The sequence below is a fragment of the Lepisosteus oculatus genome, chromosome 27, assembly GCF_040954835.1.
Source record: "Lepisosteus oculatus isolate fLepOcu1 chromosome 27, fLepOcu1.hap2, whole genome shotgun sequence".
Lineage (NCBI taxonomy): Eukaryota > Metazoa > Chordata > Actinopteri > Semionotiformes > Lepisosteidae > Lepisosteus > Lepisosteus oculatus.
The window spans coordinates 5,575,195-5,581,194 of NC_090722.1; positions in this window are offsets into that span (position 1 = coordinate 5,575,195).

Genomic DNA, 6,000 nt, shown 5'->3' on the forward strand with positions numbered 1-6,000 from the left:
GACAGCTGGTCCGGTGGTTCAGGCCCAGGGTGTGTTGAATAGAATTATTGTTGCTGCAATGTTGCCCTCCTGCACCTGTAGCTGCATCTGTTCCTTGTTTCTTAAGTGCACCTGGCTTGATTACCTGTACTTACCTGTCCAAGATGTATTTGATCTCCACAAGTTCTTGCCGTCGGGTGCACGGCCCATCTGCTTTGTGATAATTTTATTTTGGCTAGGGAACAGATATAACTACTGTACATGCAAATTCTGTACCTTTGACGAAACCATGCTTCCTGCAAAACATTACCTAACCAGGAATTGGGCCAGCAATTATGAACAAAGGAGCTGCCTGAGGCACAAGACAACAATTCTGATGACTTCTGATATATGTAGGTATGCTACAATGTTGGACTTGTTTTACAGCAATGCATTCTTAAATGTCACCTGTTTAATGCTAGGAATGACTGTTTTTCATAAGCTACTACCCAAGAACTGTTTAATGGTAATTTTGAGGCCAGTCTGAACAAATCTATTGTTACCCAACAGTCCAGAAATCGACAGTCCAGTCTGGACCGGGTCACACTGTAACCCTACAGTCTAGAGATTAGGAGTAAGCCCGGATATACCCTTCCCTTAATGTTATCTACTGTACTGCATGTGCCCTAAATGGGGATGTTGTCTAAATCCCCAAAAAGCAAAAGATTGAAAGAAAGTGTTTAAATGTCTCAATCTGTTGCATTTGGCATTGAATGCAATGGGATTTTAACAGGTGTAGCTAAACTTTATTGGATTTTCCAGACTCTTAAGCTATTTAACACTGATAACGTGCTCATGGAGAGTACCATTTCACACAAAATTTCCAATAACAGAATACTTGTTAAAAAATGAACTTGTACCACAGTTGATACATTTTGTTTGTTGTGGCAAGGCTGCTAAGGCCTTTCAGACTAATATTTTGATGCCCTGACTTTTATTTTCTGCTTAAATGAGTGTTAGGCTGCATTGAAGAAAATCTGAGCCCTAACCCTAACTGCCCAAACCCTTAGCTAGGGTTAGGGTTAGTGTTATTAGAAAACATAGAGGATGTTTGATGGCATGGCTGAGGTTTAGGACAGAAGTGAAATGTAGGAAAAGTGTTATTTTAATGTTCTCTGCACATTTTTTTTTTCTTGCATATATGGCTCTATATACTGCATTGCCCTAAATGGGGATGTTGTCTAAATCCCCGAAAAGCAAAGGATTGAAAGAAAGTGTTTAAATGTCTCAATCTGTTGCATTTGGCATTGAATGCACTGGCATTTTAACAAGTTTAGCTATACTTTATTGGGTTTTCCAGACTCTTAAGCTATTTAACACTGATACTGTGCTCATGGAGAGCACCATTTCACACAAAATTTCCAATAAAAGAATACTTGTCAAAAAATGAACTTGTACCACAGTTGATACATTTTGTTTGTTGTGGCAAGGCTGCTAAGGCCTTTCAGACTAATATTTTGATGCCCTGACATATATTTTCTGCTTAAATGAGTGTTAGGCTGCATTGAAGAAAATCTGAGCCCTAACCCTAACTGCCCAAACCCTTAGCTAGGGCTAGGGTTAGTGTTATTAGAAAACATAGAGGATGTTTGATGGCATTGCTGAGGTTTAGGACAGAAGTGAAATGTAGGAAAAGTGTTATTTTAATGTTCTCTGCACATTTTTTTTTCTTGCATATATGGCTCTATATACTGCATTGCCCTAAATGGGGATGTTGTCTAAATCCCCGAAAAGCAAAAGATTGAAAGAAAGTGTTTAAATGTCTCAATCTGTTGCATTTGGCATTGAATGCACTGGCATTTTAACAGGTGCAGCTACAATTTATTGGGTTTTCCAGACTCTTAAGCTATTTAACACTGATACCGTGCTCATGGAGAGTACCATTTCACACAAAATTTCCAATAACAGAATACTTGTCAAAAAATGAACTTGTACCACAGTTGATACATTTTGTTTGTTGTGGCAAGGCTGCTAAGGCCTTTCAGACTAATATTTTGATGCCCTGACTTATATTTTCTGCTTAAATGAGTGTTAGGCTGCATTGAAGAAAATCTGAGCCCTAACCCTAACTGCCCAAACCCTTAGCTAGGGCTAGGGTTAGTGTTATTAGAAAACATAGAGGATGTTTGATGGCATGGCTGAGGTTTAGGACAGAAGTGAAATGTAGGAAAAGTGTTATTTTAATGTTCTCTGCACATTTTTTTTTCTTGCATATATGGCTCTATATACTGCATTGCCCTAAATGGGGATGTTGTCTAAATCCCCGAAAAGCAAAAGATTGAAAGAAAGTGTTTAAATGTCTCAATCTGTTGCATTTGGCATTGAATGCACTGGCATTTTAACAGGTGCAGCTACAATTTATTGGGTTTTCCAGACTCTTAAGCTATTTAACACTGATACCGTGCTCATGGAGAGTACCATTTCACACAAAATTTCCAATAACAGAATACTTGTCAAAAAATGAACTTGTACCACAGTTGATACATTTTGTTTGTTGTGGCAAGGCTGCTAAGGCCTTTCAGACTAATATTTTGATGCCCTGACTTATATTTTCTGCTTAAATGAGTGTTAGGCTGCATTGAAGAAAATCTGAGCCCTAACCCTAACTGCCCAAACCCTTAGCTAGGGCTAGGGTTAGTGTTATTAGAAAACATAGAGGATGTTTGATGGCATTGCTGAGGTTTAGGACAGAAGTGAAATGTAGGAAAAGTGTTATTTTAATGTTCTCTGCACATTTTTTTTTCTTGCATATATGGCTCTATGTACTGCATTGCCCTAAATGGGGATGTTGTCTAAATCCCCGAAAAGCAAAAGATTGAAAAAAAGTGTTTAAATGTCTCAATCTGTTGCATTTGGCATTGAATGCACTGGCATTTTAACAGGTGCAGCTACAATTTATTGGGTTTTCCAGACTCTTAAGCTATTTTACACTGATACCGTGCTCATGGAGAGCACCATTTCACACAAAATTTCCAATAACAGAATACTTGTCAAAAAATGAACTTGTACCACAGTTGATACATTTTGTTTGTTGTGGCAAGGCTGCTAAGGCCTTTCAGACTAATATTTTGATGCCCTGACTTATATTTTCTGCTTAAATGAGTGTTAGGCTGCATTGAAGAAAATCTGAGCCCTAACCCTAACTGCCCGAACCCTTAGCTAGGGTTAGGGTTAGTGTTATTAGAAAACATAGAGGATGTTTGATGGCATGGCTGAGGTTTAGGACAGAAGTGAAATGTAGGAAAAGTGTTATTTTAATGTTCTCTGCACATTTTTTTTTCTTGCATATATGGCTCTATATACTGCATTGTCCTAAATGGGGATGTTGTCTAAATCCCCGAAAAGCAAAGGATTGAAAGAAAGTGTTTAAATGTCTCAATCTGTTGCATTTGGCATTGAATGCACTGGCATTTTAACAAGTTTAGCTATACTTTATTGTGTTTTCCAGACTCTTAAGCTATTTAACACTGATAACATGCTCATGGAGAGCACCATTTCACACAAAATTTCCAATAACAGAATACTTGTCAAAAAATGAACTTGTACCACAGTTGATACATTTTGTTTGTTGTGGCAAGGCTGCTAAGGCCTTTCAGACTAATATTTTGATGCCCTGACTTATATTTTCTGCTTAAATGAGTGTTAGGCTGCATTGAAGAAAATCTGAGCCCTAACCCTAACTGCCCAAACCCTTAGCTAGGGCTAGGGTTAGTGTTATTAGAAAACATAGAGGATGTTTGATGGCATGGCTGGGGTTTAGGACAGAAGTGAAATGTAGGAAAAGTGTTATTTTAATGTTCTCTGCACATTTTTTTTTCTTGCATATATGGCTCTATATACTGCATTGCCCTAAATGGGGATGTTGTCTAAATCCCCGAAAAGCAAAAGATTGAAAGAAAGTGTTTAAATGTCTCAATCTGTTGCATTTGGCATTGAATGCACTGGCATTTTAACAGGTGCAGCTACAATTTATTGGGTTTTCCAGACTCTTAAGCTATTTAACACTGATACCGTGCTCATGGAGAGCACCATTTCACACAAAATTTCCAATAACAGAATACTTGTCAAAAAATGAACTTGTACCACAGTTGATACATTTTGTTTGTTGTGGCAAGGCTGCTAAGGCCTTTCAGACTAATATTTTGATGCCCTGACTTATATTTTCTGCTTAAATGAGTGTTAGGCTGCATTGAAGAAAATCTGAGCCCTAACCCTAACTGCCCGAACCCTTAGCTAGGGTTAGGGTTAGTGTAATTAGAAAACATAGAGGATGTTTGATGGCATGGCTGGGGTTTAGGACAGAAGTGAAATGTAGGAAAAGTGTTATTTTAATGTTCTCTGCACATTTTTTTTTCTTGCATATATGGCTCTATATACTGCATTGCCCTAAATGGGGATGTTGTCTAAATCCCCGAAAAGCAAAAGATTTAAAGAAAGTGTTTAAATGTCTCAATCTGTTGCATTTGGCATTGAATGCACTGGGATTTTAACAGGTGCAGCTACAATTTATTGGGTTTTCCAGACTCTTAAGCTATTTAACACTGATACCGTGCTCATGGAGAGTACCATTTCACACAAAATTTCCAATAACAGAATACTTGTCAATAAATGAACTTGTACCACAGTTGATACATTTTGTTTGTTGTGGCAAGGCTGCTAAGGCCTTTCAGACTAATATTTTGATGCCCTGACTTATATTTTCTGCTTAAATGAGTGGTAGGCTGCATTGAAGAAAATCTGAGCCCTAACCCTAACTGCCCAAACCCTTAGCTAGGTTAGGGTTAGTGTTATTAGAAAACATAGAGGATGTTTGATGGCATGGCTGAGGTTTAGGACAGAAGTGAAATGTAGGAAAAGTGTTATTTTAATGTTCTCTGCACATTTTTTTTTCTTGCATATATGGCTCTATGTACTGCATTGCCCTAAATGGGGATGTTGTCTAAATCCCCGAAAAGCAAAAGATTGAAAGAAAGTGTTTAAATGTCTCAATCTGTTGCATTTGGCATTGAATGCACTGGCATTTTAACAGGTGCAGCTACAATTTATTGGGTTTTCCAGACTCTTAAGCTATTTTACACTGATACCGTGCTCATGGAGAGCACCATTTCACACAAAATTTCCAATAACAGAATACTTGTCAAAAAATGAACTTGTACCACAGTTGATACATTTTGTTTGTTGTGGCAAGGCTGCTAAGGCCTTTCAGACTAATATTTTGATGCCCTGACTTATATTTTCTGCTTAAATGAGTGTTAGGCTGCATTGAAGAAAATCTGAGCCCTAACCCTAACTGCCCGAACCCTTAGCTAGGGTTAGGGTTAGTGTTATTAGAAAACATAGAGGATGTTTGATGGCATGGCTGAGGTTTAGGACAGAAGTGAAATGTAGGAAAAGTGTTATTTTAATGTTCTCTGCACATTTTTTTTTCTTGCATATATGGCTCTATATACTGCATTGTCCTAAATGGGGATGTTGTCTAAATCCCCGAAAAGCAAAGGATTGAAAGAAAGTGTTTAAATGTCTCAATCTGTTGCATTTGGCATTGAATGCACTGGCATTTTAACAAGTTTAGCTATACTTTATTGTGTTTTCCAGACTCTTAAGCTATTTAACACTGATAACATGCTCATGGAGAGCACCATTTCACATAAAATTTCCAATAACAGAATACTTGTCAAAAAATGAACTTGTACCACAGTTGATACATTTTGTTTGTTGTGGCAAGGCTGCTAAGGCCTTTCAGACTAATATTTTGATGCCCTGACTTATATTTTCTGCTTAAATGAGTGTTAGGCTGCATTGAAGAAAATCTGAGCCCTAACCCTAACTGCCCGAACCCTTAGCTAGGGTTAGGGTTAGTGTTATTAGAAAACATAGAGGATGTTTGATGGCATGGCTGGGGTTTAGGACAGAAGTGAAATGTAGGAAAAGTGTTATTTTAATGTTCTCTGCACATTTTTTTTTCTTGCATATATGGCTCTA